We start from the raw sequence: 20,072 nt of genomic DNA on the forward strand, positions 1-20,072 counted from the left end.
AATGATGCTTTGCACAAAATAGTAGCTGAACACACGAATTTTTATAGACAACAGTTCACAGTTTCTCATCACAATTTAGCAGCACGCTGCAGGGTTCGCAGTTGGCAGGATAGTTCAAGGAAAGAGGTAAACACTTATTGGAATGCTCATACTCAGAGGAATTCTTCACAAAGAACACAATACGTACTTTTCAAAGAAAGAATCAGTTGACACACCTTTCTTCAGGAAACTTATGAGTGAAAAGCAGTTCCATCGTTTACTGAAATTCTTCCACTTTGCAAACAATACTTCGTATGATCGACTAGGCAATATAAACAGATCATCCGATTATAGAGCATTTGTGGCGTAAATTCAGATCAGTATACATCCCACAAAGGAACAACACCGCTGACGAATCGCTGCAGCTCTGGAAAGGAATTGGATGTAAGCAATTTTATTCCATCAAAACGCAGCAGATCCTGCATTCTGTGTAAGCAGCTCGGGATGTGTATGAGACATTATTATTTACACTGGAAAGGGCACTAATTATCCAGAAGAAGCGTAATCAATCGAATTGTTTTGGAGCTTGCACATGATCGATCTACTCGGGAAAGGTACTGCATTTATCTTGACAATTGGTACACAAGTCGAGGTTTGTTGTACACCCCAACCAGCAATAGTACCGACGTTGTTGCCACAAAGCGGAAAGGCAGGAAAAGGTTCTCCGACCTCGTAAAAAAGGAAAAACTGAGGAAAGGAGAACACATACCAGGGTAAAGAGGCAAGCAGATAGCAATGAAATGGAAAGAAAAAAAAAGACATTGTTATGGTTAGCACCATCCATGTCAATAAAGTTTTAAATGTTAAGTTGAATAATTGAATCGTTGAAAGCTACATACTGTCGTTGATTTCAACGAGAATATGGGGACATGGATAGTGTGATTCTCAGTTGCAGAGCTACCAGATGGTCACGAGCAGGCCGAAAAAAGCAGAAGCTTTTCCGCCACTTATTGGACACTGCATGCTTTAATGCATACGTTCTGTACAAGAAGCACGGTGGCGAACAAAGTAGAATGAGCTTCATAATCAGTCTTAGCGAACAGTTGGCCGTGTCTTCACCACAACAGTGGACATCAGTAGGATGCCGACCTATAACACCGAAAGCAACACATCTTACAGCCGGGCATTATCCAGGCGTTCTGCCGCCCACAACGAAGGCAAGACCAACAAAGAGGTGTGTGGTGAGCACGAGAAAGGGCCCTCGCAAAGAGACTTCGTACTGATGCGTAGAATGCGAAGCTTCCTTGGGTGCAGCGCCTTTCTTTAAAATGTTTCATACTGAAAGCAATTTCTGCAACATACTTTATTCATTCTCACCCAGTATCAATTTAGATTACAAAATGAAAACATGAAGGAAAACTTTGACATGTGAGTTAAGTACACAGCAGCGTCGAACCAGGGCGCATCGGCGCAAATTACTCTCTGAGGAAATGCCGCGCGCAGAACTACCTACTTGATAGGTTAATAGCACTGCGCACAGTGGATATCCGGTCCTTTATTTAGACCGTGTCTGTGGCCTTTGAATCTGATAACTTTGTTATAAGGCTTCAGCTACCTCAGTGAATTCAGCGTATTCTGTTTTTGCGTCTACATGCTCCAACTTAACAAAAACATTTTCATTTTACGGCTCTTTCTTGGGGCGATTACCTGACTACTGTTACCTTCATAGTTACTGGAAGCCGTTGCTTCACTCCCGCAGCTTCGATAAAACATTCAACAGTGAATTTGCCTCCTTAATCAAGCTGTACAACGCGGAACGGTTTGTTTCATATTTTAGCAGTTGTGCCCGCATATATCTGCCCCTCTTACACAGTTAATACTCTCTTCCTTCGTAAACACTCGCTACGTCCTCTAATTTCTGTCTGCTGATGGTTTAATCTGGCTCCTCTCTCCTTTCTACCTGAGTGCGTGGGGATATTTCGCTGAGAATTTCGTAAATTACGGATTTTATGCTGATTATCTACATAGGGGAAAATTACGAAGAGCTAAATTTTGTGGAGTCTTTCCTTGAGCCACATCACCAGCTGCGGCAATATAATCCGAGAATCCGGGAAATGGCGTTTCTAGTGCGTTGCTATACACAAAAGTGAAGCGCAAAGCTGGGAATATATAAACATGAAGATTACAAACATATGTTCGTCACTAACGCAATTAATTACCATACTGAAAGTGATTTTTTTAATTTTATTACGCCGAATCATATCCTTCATAATTTTTTTCTACACAACCGACGTTTCGGTCCCTCTGCTGAGTTCTTGTTATGTCTCTCGCTATCCGAACACTGTCAAAGACCAGTGGCACATTCAACTGTGAAAAAGAGTTTTACCACACTCGTTCTGAAGAAGTGGGGTGACTGCCTGAACTTTTTGTGATTACTATCGGTGGACCATCATCATTTGATACGTAGCGAAACAGGAAGCGAAAGAGAAGGGGGATGTTTACTAAAATATTTTCGCGCTGCAGCGCTCCCTGGGAGTAGTTTGCACTCCTCGCGCGTCGCGGTTGGCTAGTATTTACTTCTTAGATGGCGGGCAACCACTAAATTGAAAAAAAAAAATTATTGAAAAAATGGTTCAAATGGCTCTAAGCACTAACATCTGAGGTCATCAATCCCCTAGACTTAGAACTGCTTAAACCTAACTAACCTAAGGACATCGCCGGCCGGAGTGGCCGAGCGGTTCTAGGCGCTACAGTCTGGAACAACGCGACCGCTACGGTCGCAGGTTCGAATCATGACACGGGCATGGATCTGTGTGATGTCCTTAGGTTAATTAGGTTTAAGTAGTTGTAGGTTCTAGGGAACTGATGACCTCAGAAGTTAAGTCCCATAGTGCTCAGAGCCATTTGAACATAAGGATATCACACACATCCATGCCCGAGGCAGGATTCGAACCTGCGATCGTAGCAGCAGCGCGGTTCCGGACTGAAGCACCTAGAACCGTTCGGTTACAGCGGCCGGGGGAAGTTTATTGCCGTCGTCTCTATTGCAGTTACTTTTGTTGTAAGATACGTCACCTGCATCTAGTACTTCCCTTGCATATATATTGCATTCCTTGGCTAGCATTCGTACATTCTTAAAATCAAAATCATGATCGCAGTTCTCCTGGTTTCCCTTTGACGCAAATTTCATATTATGTTGTCAAGGCGTGTCATGCTCATCCTCTTTAATAGTTGTTTTACTGTTCTTTCAGTTTTGCGTGCATTCACTTTGTCACACCCACACGTCACTTCATTGACTTCCACAGTGTGGAGATGATCAAGTGCATCCGTTTTACATCGGAAAAATTCTTTCATTTTGATATGAGTGAAAAATCTTTCTGAAGAAATGCGCTGATTTAGTCACCGATTCTAGAAACGAACGGTATTATTACAGAGTAAGAAGGCGGTTCATCATCCTTATTAGCATAATTAATATTATTTGCAAGTCCTATCCACGGCCAAGCCATCGCAGCAGTTGGTCTTTAGTGGCTCCTTCAGGAACTTCAGCTGTGATTCCAAGCTGTTATTGTCATTAATACGGAAGATACGTAAAAACAGAGTGTTTAGCATTGATTGTTTCAGGATTGGATGGTAGTTCGAAGAGGCGTGTAAATAACTATTTGTGTTTTTAGGATCTTTATATACTCTGTGTCAGATCTTCTATAGAACAACACGTCTAATAATGGAAGATCGACCTCACTCTCTCCAAGGTGAAGTTAATATTGGGATAATTGCATTTAAGAAGTAGTGGAGTCTATGAAGCTATTCTTTACTGTGTGTCCGTCTGACAGAAGTGTCATACACATGGCGGAGCGAATAAGAAGGTTGTAGTAGCGCATTGCTTAATAGCTGTTGTTGAAAATGTTTCAAAGCTCGTCAGCTGTTATCGGTGACAATGGAGAACACGTAACAACACAGATTTATTACTAAAATAGCCTTTTTTTAAATTTTTATTTCGAATAACCTTTTCAGCCGGCCGAAGTGGCCGTGCGGTTAAAGGCGCTGCAGTCTGGAACCGCAAGACCACTACGGTCGCAGGTTCGAATCCTGCCTCGGGCATGGATGTTTGTGATGCCCTTAGGTTGGTTAGGTTTAACTAGTTCTAAGTTCTAGGGGACTAATGACCTCAGCAGTTGAGTCCCATAGTGCTCAGAGCCATTAAAAAAAATTTTTTAATAACCTTTTGGATGGGTACCTTGAATCAACATTGTTCCTGCTTCTTTATTTGCAACTGAAATTTCTTGTGAGTGCACACTTCTTTCACTCATGGGGAACTTTGTCCCTTCTCGTCCAGTTCTTCGTATTTTCCTGTCCTGAAAATCCGCATTTTTTATTGCTTCTTTGAAGTCCTCTGTTTTTTATTGTCTCCAAGTCTTCTCCTACTTCTCTCATCCAGGTGATTTTGGATTTTTAATTGTTTAGTAACTTAAAGATTCGTTTGGTTATTCTTCCATTATTCATCCTGCGCGTAAGTACGTAAAATTTTGGTTTCATTTTTTCTCATTACGTCTGTTACCTTTACTGCTTTCAAATATAGTTCTATAATAGATCTTTATCGCCTCCTGATTCACTGCTGTTTTTGGGCACTGGTATTTTTTTTCGAATTCTTCTTTCAACATTTGTAATTTTTTGTAGCCTCCCTTCGTTGTCAGTTTAAGAGTATTTCTGCATACAATTATTCTGAACCGATCATTGTTTCATAAACTTTAGTGTTCCACGATTTTCTTTTATTTTCAAAATACGTCTATCAATGGGATGTTAGTACATACGGATTTCACTTCGAACTAAACAAGAACCACAGTTTTAAGTCTATAACTAAGCGCTTGTGCCGTACTGGCATTCCTGGAAATAGAATGGTCCGTGATTTCTTCCAATCGCTAGGTATCAGTCGTTGCTCCAGTTACCTGCGATAAACTACTGCTAGAAAGAAGTAAATTCTTTCGCATAATCCCTGTAGAACCTCGCACGTATCTCATCTGGTCCAGCCGTCGAGCAACTGTTCAGCAGTTTCAGTGTACTTTCTATTCCGCGGTCGCTTATCACAACAGCTGCCATTTCGGCATTCGTGCCATGATTGAAAGGAGGAACTGTATTAAGAACCTCCGCCGTGAAACAAATTCACAAGAGCGAAATCAGAATTTGGGCTACTACTGGGTGGTTATAATGGAAGTGAAGCTACTCGCAGAGATCCATAATAAGCTGTAATTATCATGTGTCAGCGACAATTGATAGTTGTGTTAATGCGTTAAAGAGGAATCGATTTACGCTGGAAAAAAATTAGTTCTATTTTTGGCCACCAGTTGCATATCTGACGCTGTGAATACAAGAAAGACGTATAGAAATGTTTCCATATGTAATGGATTATCTGGGAGTATGCGTGCGGAACGATTTGAAGTGGAATGATCATATAAAATTAATTGTTGGTAAGGCGGGTACCAGGTTGAGATTCATTGGGAGAGTCCTTAGAAAATGTAGTCCATCAACAAAGGAGGTGGCTTACAAAACACTCGTTCGACCTATACTTGAGTATTGCTCATCAGTGTGGGATCCGTACCAGATCGGGTTGACGGAGGAGATAGAGAAGATCCAAAGAAGAGCAGCGCGTTTCGTCACAGGGTTATTTGGTAACCGTGATAGCGTTACGGAGATGTTTAACAAACTCAAGTGGCAGACTCTGCAAGAGAGGCGCTCTGCATCGCGGTGTAGCTTGCTCGACGGGTTTCGAGGGGGAGCGTTTCTGGATGAGGTATCGAATATATTGCTTCCCCCTACTTATACCTCCCGAGGAGATCACGAATGTAAAATTAGAGAGATTAGAGCGCGCACAGAGGCTTTCAGACAGTCGTTCTTCCCGCGAACCATACGCGACTGGAACAGGAAAGGGAGATAATGACAGTGGCACGTAAAGTGCCCTCCGCCACACACCGTTGGGTGGCTTGCGGAGTATAAATGTAGATGTAGATTAGGAACGGGACGTGGCCAGAAAAGGACGGACAATCGAGAAAGGCAAAATGTTGATTTTATTATTAACCGCTGTTTACGCAGTTTGTTCAGTATGAGCATTGGAGACGTCGGTGAAATCGGTGAGATGCTGAATCCGTAAAATGACGCGAGTGGTCTCGGTGGAATCTGAGCAACGTGATCCTGTACGCTAGCCCGAACGTGTACCCGGTAATCGCGTTCTTTTAGATATCGCCACAACCGAAAGTCATATGGATTCAGATCAGGTGATCCTGTAGGCCACGCATCTGGAAGACCTCAGGAAGTAACAAGTGCAAGGAAGGTTGCACTGGACGAGCGGTGTGAGGTGTTGTTCTATTTTGTATGAAAACAGTAATTTCCACACTGTTTCATTCTTCCAAAGCAGAAATTACATGTTGTACAAGGAGATTTAGATAACGTGCAGACCTCATGATACAACTGACTGGTTTTCTGGGTATATTCTCTTCAAAGAAGAACTGACCAAGAATAAAAGTGCATGTGAATCCATACCACACAGTCATATACAGAAAGTACAATGGCTCTTCTTGCACAACACGCGGTTTAACAGTGCCCAAAATTCGGCCGTTCTGTGAATTCACTGCATCGAATAGTGTAAATTGTGTCTCGTCACTCCACAGAAAATCGCTCGGCCACAAATCAAGTTAGATCGCTCCAGGAAACGAAGAACAAATTCAGAACGTTCATGTGGATCATGAGGTTTCAGTTGTTGCATCTTCTGGATCCTGTTAGGGCACCAATGTAAAATAGACTGCAAAACTTATCGTGCTATTGACTATGGGATGGACAATTCTCGTGACACTGTACGAACACTAGCACTACCCGGGGCACTTGCTGCACGGTCAGTTACAGCAAAATAAACCTCGTCAGTAACTTCCACTGGGATAGGACGCCTTCCTCTTCCAGGTACTACATCAGGCTCACCCATGTTTTCAAATTTCGTTGTCATCTTCTTTAAAGCATTCAATGACATCTGGCCTCTCTTCAGACCTATTAGTCAGCGACACTCTCTCAGTGCAGAATGGAAATTGCTGCCGTTCACATAAAACAGTTTCATTAATAGCGCACCGACTCTCTTCTCGATAGCCATACTGTCCACTCACGTTATGGCTTGTCAAATAGAGCGTGGATGTCATGCCGTCATACAAAGAATATACAGTGCTAGACTGGCACCTGGTGGCCAAAATTGGAACTAAGATTTTCCAGCATAAATCGTTCCCGCATTAATGCATTAGCATATCTACCATGTTTCGCTACCATCCCATAATTGCAGCCTACTATGGACATCCGTGAGTAGCTTCATTTTAATTGTGACTACCCAGTATCTTCTGTTTCAATGGCAGTACGGTCACCGAGCGTCTGAATAGCTTATTCCGATACGCTCATTGACTTCACGTACGAACAAACTTCTTACGATATCTAGTCAGATCGTTAGGCAAAATTTTACTTTCAGATGCACTGATGCTACTCTCATTGCTCGCTTCTTACTAAATTTGCCTTCGTTCAGATTTTGTTTGGCCACTAGGCTTAACCCTCCAGCGGTCGCCCCGTTTCGTACAACACGAGCGTAAGCGCGGCGTACTTTGTACAGGTGTAAGATGGTTCAAATGGCTCTAAGCACTATGCGACTTAACATCTGATGTCATCAGTCCCCTAGACTTAGAACTACTTAAACCTAACTAACCTAAGGACGCCTACATATTCATGCCCGAGGCAGGATTCGAACCTGCGACCGTAGTAGCAGCGCGGTTGCGGACCGAAGTGCCTAGAACCGCTCGGCCACAGCGGCCGGCCACATGTAAGAAATAGTGGTCTTTATGCCAACGAGGAAAACCTTTATGAGCTACATTACAGCTTAATTTTATTTTAATTAAAGAACGATTAGTCCTGAAGTGATAGAGCAGTCACAACAACACTTTTTTTCTCATCTCGCAAATTCTTCAGCATGCCTTACTTTGGAATGCTGTACACTTTCGTTCTTGAAATGAATGTAAGTCAAATGTTTTTTATTCCAGTCTTTGATCACAATATATAGTCCTTCGACGATGACCGGTTTCAGTCAGTAACGACCATCTTCAGACTAGTTCTACACCATGTTCTAGTGTGATAAAGCCGTAATGCAACGCCCGTTGCAAAATGACTGTGTGGACGCTGTGGCCTATTTTAAACCATATTTTAGTTCGACGTGACGATGCTTTGCTGAGGGTATTTATATATTTTGACGACTCCATTACGGCTTTGTCACATTAGGACATGGTGTAGAACAGGTCTGAAGATGGTCATTACTGAATGAAACGGGTCATCGTCGAAGGACTTTATATTGTGATCAAAGACTGGAATAAAAATCATTTGACATTACCTGGACCACTATTTGTATTCGCGACTATACCCCAGCTTGTGAACATATAAGTACGTGTATCATTCTATTTCGTCAATCATTTCCAGGCTAAGTATTCTCCATAAGCCCTAATTTCACTTGTGATCCTTCTGGCACTCTTTCAGGCACAGGAAATACTTTTATTGCGTTCTTTCTTTTTGATTGTGTGGCCACACTAGCAAATACTTTATTCCATTCGGTTTACGTGTTTTATCACTCCCAATGAAAATATAACAATTGGAGAATAACTGTCCTTGTTCATCATCTGAATGGTATTCTTGTTCATAATCCGAATCGTGGTTACTCTGTGTGATACGTTCCTTATCGACCTAAGAGTCGTCATCATTTTCGTTGTCCGGTACGGTGTTGAACCCCGGATCCTCGTTGAGTAGCCACTCAAGCTCGTTGTCGGTCAGCTCTGATCTCGCCATGCACAGATTAACTATATACTGCAGCACCTAAAAGATAACGAAATAAAAGTGAAGGAAACATTACTTATATCACCTGGCGCGTGGCGTATTTTGTACACTACGTTGACACAGTCACTGTTTATTTTACGTTACTCGCGTTCAGTTGCACATCTGACAACACAACCCATCACCTATAATGAAGGAATAGAGACGGGCTCGCTATCGTAAAACAACAACAGAAGGGTAAAGGACAATTTCATTTATCATTGGCGCACTTCTCTACATAGGTTAGCCTGCTCGGGCGTTAAATAGGAGAAAGGCGTCTTCGGTTTCCCTAGAGCTTTCTAAAGTAGCTATTGAATCACGGTTGGTTTCTATCATCTTTCACAGCCTTTCTCCGCACATACTTGTCTAAGTCCACTTGTGCAACGTTTTTCAGTGTTATCCGTTTGCGCTTGAAAACTTTTTCCTCAGAACTGAACACTTGATGCTAACTACTTTGGTGCTCTAAAGTTTGTATCCCTCACTATTGCTGACGAAAAACATTTTGACCTTTTTCAATATTCCTTGTAATGCCAGTAGTTGTTGATGCTATCGCAAGTAAATGATCACTGATTCCCACTTCAGTGTTCGAGAAGTTCTGGTCTGTGAGGCACTGTCCTCACGAGTTAGTGCTCTGATTTACACTCCTGGAAATGGAAAAAAGAACACATTGACACCGGTGTGTCAGACCCACCATACTTGCTCCGGACACTGCGAGAGGGCTGTACAGGCAATGATCACACGCACGGCACAGCGGACACACCAGGAACCGCGGTGTTGGCCGCCGAATGGCGCTAGCTGCGCAGCATTTGTGCACCGCCGCCGTCAGTGTCAGCCAGTTTGCCGTGGCATACGGAGCTCCATCGCAGTCTTTAACACTGGTAGCATGCCGCGACAGCGTGGACGTGAACCGTATGTGCAGTTGACGGACTTTGAGCGAGGGCGTATAGTGGGCATGCGGGAGGCCGGGTGGACGTACCGCCGAATTGCTCAACACGTGGGGCGTGAGGTCTCCACAGTACATCGATGTTGTCGCCAGTGGTCGGCGGAAGGTGCACATGCCCGTCGATCTGGGACCGGACCGCAGCGACGCACGGATGCACGCCAAGACCGTAGGATCCTACGCAGTGCCGTAGGGGACCGCACCGCCACTTCCCAGCAAATTAGGGACACTGTTGCTCCTGGGGTATCGGCGAGGACCATTTGCAACCGTCTCCATGAAGCTGCGCTACGGTCCCGCACACCGTTAGGCCGTCTTCCGCTCACGCCCCAACATCGTGCAGCCCGCCTCCAGTGGTGTCGCGACAGGCGTGAATGGAGGGACGAATGGAGACGTGTCGTCTTCAGCGATGAGAGTCGCTTCTGCCTTGGTGCCAATGATGGTCGTATGCGTGTTTGGCGCCGTGCAGGTGAGCGCCACAATCAGGACTGCATACGACCGAGGCACACAGGGCCAACACCCGGCATCATGGTGTGGGGAGCGATCTCCTACACTGGCCGTACACCACTGGTGATCGTCGAGGGGACACTGAATAGTGCACGGTACATCCAAACCGTCATCGAACCCATCGTTCAACCATTCCTAGACCGGCAAGGGAACTTGCTGTTCCAACAGGACAATCCACGTCCGCATGTATCCCGTGCCACCCAACGTGCTCTAGAAGGTGTAAGTCAACTACCCTGGCCAGCAAGATCTCCGGATCTGTCCCCCACTGAGCATGTTTGGGACTGGATGAAGCGTCGTCTCACGCGGTCTGCACGTCCAGCACGAACGCTGGTCCAACTGAGGCGCCAGGTGGAAATGGCATGGCAAGCCGTTCCACAGGACTACATCCAGCATCTCTACGATCGTCTCCATGGGAGAATAGCAGCCTGCATTGCTGCGAAAGGTGGATATACACTGTACTAGTGCCGACATTGTGCATGCTCTGTTGCCTGTGTCTATGTGCCTGTGGTTCTGTCAGTGTGATCATGTGATGTATCTGACCCCAGGAATATGTCAATAAAGTTTTCCCTTCCTGGGACAATGAATTCACGGTGTTCTTATTTCAATTTCCAGGAGTGTATTTGCTTGAAGTAATTGTCAGACAAGACATTCAGACCAATCTCAGACGAATTCCCTTCTCTGGCACCAGTTTCCATTTTACGTCATGAGCAGCGACCGGATTTTCGTGTAAATGCACATTTTTTTCTGTTATTCGACAAGTATGCTCTTTGGATAGTACGTTCAAATTGCTTTTTTTCGGAAGCTTTAGGGAGGTTTTATAGTGCCTATAGATGCATATTTTGTCTGTTTTGTGAATAAGCGTAATGTTTTCGGAAATCTTTGATTATATTGTGTATTTTGCGTGTTTTTAATTAAAGCACTTATTCTTTAAAAAATATATACGTTTGTTCTGTTGCTCGGTTGTTGTGATAGGTTATTTTCAAGTATTTATTGATTATTTCCCTTTTCCTCATTCGCTGCTACGAGTTACCCTTCATGCTTGCTCACTAGCCTTAGTTGCGTGTCCTCCCTGTCTCCCTACAGAGTTGCACCAACGTGGGTATTAAGGGATTAGTCGGAACTGTGTCTTTTGGAGTTGCCTACAGTGTAACACCAAGGAACAGTTTTGACATTATTATTTAATTTTCATATGATTTTTTAAAAAACGTTTCATTTGATAGTATTCGTAACATTTAAAATAATACAGCATTAAAAAGACGAATGGCTCATTTTCGAAGCCCCCGCCAGTTACCCATAATCAGCTGACTCTGTGTCTGTCTATAGAAAAGCTGTTCATACGTGTGGTGAGCGGTGACTACTGGTTAGTGGCGAAAACAGATAAAAAAAGTAAAGGTCGTGGGTCGAGGGCCTCCCGTTGGGTAGACCGTTCGCCGGGTGCAAGTCTTTCGATTTGGAGCCACTTCGGCGACTTGCGCGTCGATGAGGATGAAATGATGATGAGTGAAACAACACATCACCCAGTCCCTGGACGAAGAAAATCTCCGACTCACCCGGGAATCGAACCCGGGTCCTTATGATTGACATTCTGTCGCGCTGACCACTCAGCTACCGGGCGCGAACTACGAAAACAGATAATCACTGTAGATTGCAACAGTATGAGAAGGAGTTCGAAGGCGAGATGATAACGACAAATGGCAAAATACTTTATTTCCGCTCGTGTTAAAAAAAGAGTTGGTAGTGAAAAAAGTTTTCTAGTGGTTCAGCATATGGACATCAATAAACATAAAGAGAATGCAAGACGGAAATCTACGAAAAGTGCTCCCGTTCAGATGTTTCTCGCAGTTTTCTTTTCATTTGTGCAAAGCCTTTTGCCGGCAGATATTCCGCTGTGAAAATTAGCTAGTATGGAAACTGAAGGGGATCACTGCTATCAGCTGAAGTGCGACATTAAGCGGAATCAGCGGCGACGAGCGAAAATGTGTACCGGACCGGATTCAAACCCGAGATCTCCTGCTTACTAGGCAGGGACAGACACCACGCTGATCCCGCAGCTATGAAACACTACTTCTTCAATGTGAATGCACGAATATGTCCGACCTCCTGTGGGAATCTCTAAATAGCGAACAGGAGAGTAATGGAGAGGGACTGCGGATAGGAGGCGCTCGGCGAGAGTGTGGATCGGTCATGAAGCATACCCAGATAGTCTGCACATTTGCTATAACGCTGTGTCCAGTATGGAGCAGTGGTTATCGCACCTGCCTAGTAAGAAGGAGATACCGGGTTCGAATCTCAGTCGGGGTCCCATTTTCGCTCGTCGCCGCTGAAAACGGTTCAAATGGCTCTGAGCACTATGGGACTTAACATCTGAGGTCATCAGTCCCCTACAACTTAGAACTACTTAAACCTAACTAACCTAAGGACATCACACACATCCATGCCCCATGCAGGATTCGAACGTGCGACTGTAGCAGTCCCGCGGTTCCGGACTGCAGCACCTAGAACCGCATGGCCATCACGGCCGGCTTGTCTTCCTCATGAGTGTCATCGCGTTACTGGAAGTATTCGTGCAAATTTTCATCTTGTTGATAAGTTTGCGTCTGCTGTGAAGAAGGTGTTTGTTAAAGCACCTTATAGAAAACAAGGCTTCAGAGCAGCAGCACCAGAACCACTCACAACGCGCTGGGGCACATGGTTGTCTACATCAATTTATTATACCGTACATTTAGAAAATTTCGAGTGCGGCGTTTCTACATTTGATGATAAGGGATCAGACTCATTTCAAACGGTCAAAGATGTTCTGAACTCCCCAGAAATAGGAGCTAATCTTGCATGTTAATCTGCTCATTTTTCTCACATTCCGGAGACAATTGTTTCTATGGAGACAGGCATTAAGTGTGTTCAAAACCATAGTCTCTAAACTTGAGCCGGCCGCTGTGGCCAAGCGGTTCTAGGCGCTTCAGTCCGGAACCGCGCTGCTGGCACGGTCTTAAGTTCGAATCCTGCCTCGGGCATGGATGTGTGTGTCCTTGGTTAGTTAGTGCTCAGAGCCATTTGAACCATTTCCCGGAAATCGTGACGTCCTGCTTTCAACATATATCTCAGAAACGGTAAATGTTCTCACTGTTAAAAGCCCTCATCAAGTCTGTGCACGCTCGCGAAAACACAGTTAATCATAAAAGCATTCTTGTTGTTTGGAAAGAAAGCACTGTCTAAGCACAGATGGGAAAATCAGTGCAATTACCTGAACAGAAATCGAAGCACTGTTCTATAGAAGAGAAAAACGGCTGGAATTCTCGGTGTCCTACAGCTACTAGTCTGGAGATTTCCTAATGCCACGGTGATGGACGAGAGATGGCATCACCGTCAGAGATGGATGGTCTGCTTCAACTTGTCTTTGAACACTTGCTTTCTCAGAACTTTCGGTAGGTAACTTGTTCGAATCAGTGTGTAGACACTCCTACGCCCCAGCATGAAGGACATCTTGTGACTGAATGGAGCATTCTGATTGGATCTTATTGAATTTACCCTCCAAATTACTAATTCTGCCAGTGTGGAAGCACTGTCGGCCTTTGTTTCTGCAGATGAGACTTTCAGCACCAAAAAACTATTTTGTACAGATCGCCATATTGCATTTACAATTAAACAAAGGAAAGTGCCCTACAGATCGTCAAATGCGGAAAGACTCTTACTCAATTACACTGCTCTAGCACTAAGGATGGAAGCTTGAACATTAGAGCATAAACCGGATCTCCAACCTGACAATACGAGGTGCATTCAAGTTCTAAGGCCTCCGATTTTTTTTCTAATTAACTAATCACTCGAAATCGATGAAACTGGCGTTACTTCTCGACGCAATCGCCCTGCAGACATACACATTTTTCACAACGCTGACGCCATGATGCCATAGCAGCGGCAAAGGCTTCTTTAGGAGTCTGTTTTGACCATTGGAAAATCGCTGAGTCAATAGCAGCATGGCTGGTGAATGTGCGGCCACGGAGAGTGTCTTTCATTGTTGGAAAAAGCCAAAAGTCACTAGGAGCCAGGTCAGGTGAGTAGGGAGCATGAGGAATCACTTCAAAGTTGTTATCATGAAGAAACTGTTACGTAACGTTAGCTCGATGTGCACGATGGAATTTGTTCTTCAAAACATTTTCGTAGGATGCACCTGTCACCATAGTGCCCTTTGGAACGCAATGGGTAAGGATTACGCCCTCGCTGTCCCAGAACATGGACACCATCATTTTTTCAGCACTGGCGGTTACCCGAAATTTTTTGGTGGCGGTGAACTGTGTGCTTCCATTAAGCTGACTGGTGCTTTGTTTCTGGATTGAAAAGTGGCATCCACGTCTTATCCATTGTCACAACCGACGAAAAGAACATCCATTTCATGCTGTCGTTGCGCGTCAACATTGCTTGGCAACATGCCACACGGGCAGCCATGTGGTCGTCTGTCAGCATTTGTGGCACTCACCTGGATGACACTTTTCGCATTTTCAGGTCGTCATGCAGGATTGTGTGCACAGAACCCACAGAAATGTCAACTCTGGAGGTGATCTGTTCAACAGTCATTCGGCGATCCCCCAAAACAATTCTCTCCACTTTCTCAATCATGTCGTCAGACTGGCTTGTGCGAGCCCGAGTTTGTTTCGGTTTGTTGTCACATGATGTTCTGCCTTCATTAAACTGTCGCACCCACAAACGCACTTTCGACACGTCCATAACTCCATCACCATATGTCTCCTTCAACTGTCAATGAATTTCAATTGGTTTCACACCACGCAAATTCAGAAAACAAATGAGTGCACGCTGTTCAAGTAAGGAAAACGTCGCCATTTTAAGTATTTAAAACAGTTCTCATTCTCGCCGCTGGCGGTAAAATTCCATCTGCCGTACGGTGCTGCCATCTCTGGGACGTATTGACAATGAACGCGGCCTTATTTTAAAACAATGCGCATGTTTCTATCTCTTTCCAGCCGGAGCAAAAAATCGGAGGCCTTAGAACTTGAATGCACCTCGTATATCACCATGTACCATGTCGATGTAGTAAACATACAATTCGTATCCTGCGCCATAAGAAATCGCCCCTTTTGCATCATGAATATGTCTATCAACCGCTAAACACTCGTTCATATACTGTAAAGACAGACAGCATAAGCATATGCACCATAGGTATTCTCCTTGCTACACTAGATATTTCCCGCGAGGTCGGGCAGTCACCCACTCCTGACGTGAGACCAGAGTGCCCTCAGCGGACCAAAGTTACTACCAGAACTGCTGTACAAAGTTTGGGTCGGCTAACCTTGGCACAAAGGCGTTACTGTTTCTGGCCCTGACGTGCTTGCTTGCTTGCTTTCACACTCATCTACAGACTATGGGATTACAGGAAGATATTTAATTTCACATGGTCTGCGAGAATATCATGCCATTTGCACGAGACCCACGTACATATACCGCGAAGACTGTTGTGCATAGGCTGGGTCAGTTCCCCTCGGCTTGCTTGCTTGCTTTCTACACCTATCTCCAGACTCTGGGATTACAGGAACACATGTATTTTCACATGGTCTGCCAGATTATTATACCATTTACGCATTACTTCTTGATATCAAGCACATAGCATATATAGGTTTCATAGCAGTCTCGGTCGTGTAACGTAATTCCGAAGATATAGATTGGAAATTAATTCTCTAGAAACCCAAAACTTTAGAGAGTAATAGAAACTTACCCTGCCTACGGAGTCCTACACGTGAAAACTCGAAAAAAATAGAGGAAACTGAAATTTCCACTCGTGAATACCGAAGTCGGTGATGTAACAGATTCCAAATCATTCTGTAAATTACAAAGTCAACTAAGATGTTTGTCATGTCTAGAGAACCAGCAAACGTGTCTTCCACCTGTCTTACATCTGCTAGCTGCGCACACCACAATCGATGTTCTCTCAACTAAATTAAGACGGGAAATGTGAAGAAGCAGTCAACGGACAATTTACATGGGAGGGAATAATGGTCCAGCACAAACACAAGTCCATATTGAATCTTCTCAAATTGCCACACGATCACGAAAGCTTTTCAACACATACTAAGTGTTAGTACACTATTTGGCCGTCTAGGGGACGACACGGTTAAGTCATCTACATTCCTGCATCCCAACTGGCCTCTCCATTCGGACAGCTCCTACCGTAAGCCGGAAATGTGAATCGTTCCCGCCACACACCACTGCCCGCACGCTACGCACCCCTAGGCACAATTATCCTAGGAAACCTGTCACAAACATGTTTGACTGCTATACTTACAATTAAATGTTATGATCGCGGTCTCAATTGGACGAAATTCGACAATGAGCCAAGTATTAGAAATACTCCCCGTTATCGGCTGTGGCTCTGGAAATAGAAATATCTGTACCATTCTTATGACTTGACATACTTTTCGCTTTGCTATCACAGTATTCCACGACAAATCCATACCTTCCTAATGACCGGACATAGACATTTCCTTTGCACATGTCGGAATTCACACACATACTTTATAAGCCAAATGCTCATGGCGAACCTATCAAGTACCCCCTACTACTAAGTATAATACTTCGCCATTAACTGATTGCTGGCGATACGAAAAAAATAGAAAGTCAATTATGGGTGGACATGTCTCATAAGTTTTTCTTGCTAGTGGTATCACTGTGTCTTAGACGGAGAGACGTAATCGTCTTGCAAACAGCCAGACGTTAAAAAACATGACCATATTACTGTCACAAGCTGTCGTGGTTCTACAGGTGCAGACAAGTAACCATGTTAAAAGCTACACCAGATTTATAAATCGAGGTATGGCATTACCTACGAATGAAGTGGTTTTTCCAGACAAATTCCGCGACATTGAATTTAGATGTTGATCGCCAGAGTGTCTATTATCAGGACAACATTGCAGTTATCCGTCATCTACAGAGAAACTCGTAATAAAAATACCGAACTTAGAAACTGATTCGGCTAACGAACGTGGTGTGAAACTGGTATTTGTAACTCCCTCATGCTGTCGCTAGATTTTTTTCCAGTATTTGTAACACATTCTGTATTGATGCCATGTCAGAGATTCTGCGATGTATTCACTGGGTTATAGGCGAAGGTTGGTTGAGAAGAATCACAAACAATAGATGGTGTGCTGATTGCGGTCATAAGAAATGTACATGAGTTTCCCAGATCTCTAGTGTTGCATAATCTGCTAGAAATGCTGCCTGGGATTTGGAATCAAGTCTTTCCATTCAACAACATACCTGCCTTGGATCCTATGGAGAAATCCTTTAATGATTAAAGCAACTAGTGAATCATATTTCTGGCACTCTCATATCTCGAAACAAGTCATCTTTCTTGAACATAACTGCTGCAGTAAAATTCCAATGTCGTTTTAGATAGTTCTATGCCCCTTGCAACTTTGCGCATGTGATCATCCCAATTTAAGTCGGAACTGAGCAGAAGCCAGAGAGAGCTATATCCATCACCTTCTGATACCCGTATAGAAACAGAGTGGCCTGAGTTAGTGTGACAGGACAGTGTTTTGACCATTCGGTGGAAATCGGAACAATTTGTCATAGGTCTGCCAACAATGAACAATGTGTAAGGTTAGCACTTTATGAAGCCTGCTCCTGCACCATGAGGTAGTAGAAAAGACAGTACGGGAAGTGGGAGAAGTACAAGGATTTTGCTACAGCATTTTGGTGTATCCCCAAACTACATACCGGTACTGCAGTGTGAAGCAGATTAGCATCCATTACGGCCCTTTCACCTCTATCACTCCAACATGCTAACATCGTTATTCTGTACCATCCAACGGAGAAAAATTATAAACTATGCAAACTCCACTAGCTTCATCTGATAATAGAGACTCAATAAGAATTTTACAGCATCTCTCTCCTCCCATATATCTAAAAACAAATACCGTATGCATGCCAGCATTGAGAACCTGTGACGATCCTATTAAATATTCAGGTATTGATCCACTGCACAGACCAGCAACTTTAAGTTGCAACTTTAAGTTGCATCGCCTGTACTGTAGGAGGATGACCGTATCCCTTAGGCTACACTGTAAGTCGCAAGAGATGCTCCCTGTGACGCTGTGTCATTGTTTGAAACACTGCTTTTTTCTACTGTAACACGCTTTGTACACTGACATACATTTTCTTTTTCCGCCACAACTTCGAGATTTGCGTCAGGTACTAAACTGACATTAACACGTTCTGATCCAGTGCCTGTCACAGAAAACTATGTTTCGCATGGTGTAAATCATGTTGTTACTCTTGCTACCATAACGCAACACACACATTGGATGATTTAAAAAAAAAGACTGTTACAACAGAAGGAAACTGGAAGAGTTTGGCGGCGTTGTGGAGCGCTTCGAAACTGCAGTCCAAAGGTGACTGGTGACCTCTACATTTAAACTCATCTGTCACAGTGACGGAATAGCTGATGGCTCTGTATTCCATTTGGCTGATTCCTCATACTGCAGTTATGTATGCTATCACTGTTTTGGTGCTAGTCATCCCCAGAAGGTGTTCCCCCTCCACCAAAACTCTTTCTCCATCTCAAACAAACGATGTCAGTCAATCATTATGTGGCGACCAACACTGTACCAGTGGATAGATGGGATGGAAGAGACACCATCGATTTACTGTAAGAATAAGCATCACAGCAATTTTACAGCAATTTCAACACCGACCAATGATGCGACAGCATGTTTCCCAATTTCAGTATCATTGCTAAACGGTCAATTCTCCACTTTGTGAGTATCATTGCGAATGTAGATAGATGACTGTGCAGCACGTCCATTCACTTTTAGTTTTCAAACATGTACATCATCAAAGTATACCTGACAGTGCTCTACATATTTCCAGCACCTCGAGCGTAGTGCATAATTTATGATCTCTCTCTCTGCGGATGGAAGTCACAGAGCATCCTCGCAGTCTTAGGATAAAATTAGAGGCTGAGAGACCCCCTCGCACTGCTTTTGACCAACCTACCCGCAGTACCATTACTGATTTAATCTGCAACTGACCAGAAGTAGACCGCTGCATTCTGCGTCTCGTGAATGAACGGACTTTGCCAAGTCCTCGCCCATCCAAGTACACAAGATTTCTCCAGATGCCCGCATGTGGAGGAGGCTAGCACCCCTTATCTGTGTACAGTAACAGATTTGAAAGTGTTGCAATAGCAGACGATTAAGTAGAACAACGAACGGGTGGTTTTTATGCATGATGGATCTCCAGACAGATGGTGTTCGAAGTATTTTATGTAAATCAACTAAGCAATCAATTTTTAAGTATTGTACTAGTGTATGGGATCAGTAACAGGAGGATATTGGTAAGAGAACATAACACACGCACTCCTAAGACTACAACGTTCCACACTTAAGACAGGATATAATGTTAGATCGCTTCAGTTTTCGACCTATCAGTCGTGTGGAATGCAACGGTGTTAACATCCCACTGTGCGAAATATATTTCCAGCTCATAACATACATCCTTCTTGGAGGTTTCTCTACGATAAACTATGGTACCAAAAAGTAAAATGAAAAAAACTACTATCGCAAAATGGCGGCTCTGTGTTATACATGCGCAATATAGCTTTCGAGAGATGATACCGTCCACTGCTCACATCCGATCACGGTTCAGAAATTGTTCTCTGCTAGAATCACTCCTATATAAAATGATCATTAGTAACTGAGAATATCTCTTACAGGGAAACAGATAAACTCATAGAAATGGCGTCCGACATCTGAAATTACACGTCATGCCGCCA

This window comes from Schistocerca cancellata, chromosome 6 (assembly GCF_023864275.1).
Source record: "Schistocerca cancellata isolate TAMUIC-IGC-003103 chromosome 6, iqSchCanc2.1, whole genome shotgun sequence".
Classification (NCBI taxonomy): domain Eukaryota; kingdom Metazoa; phylum Arthropoda; class Insecta; order Orthoptera; family Acrididae; genus Schistocerca; species Schistocerca cancellata.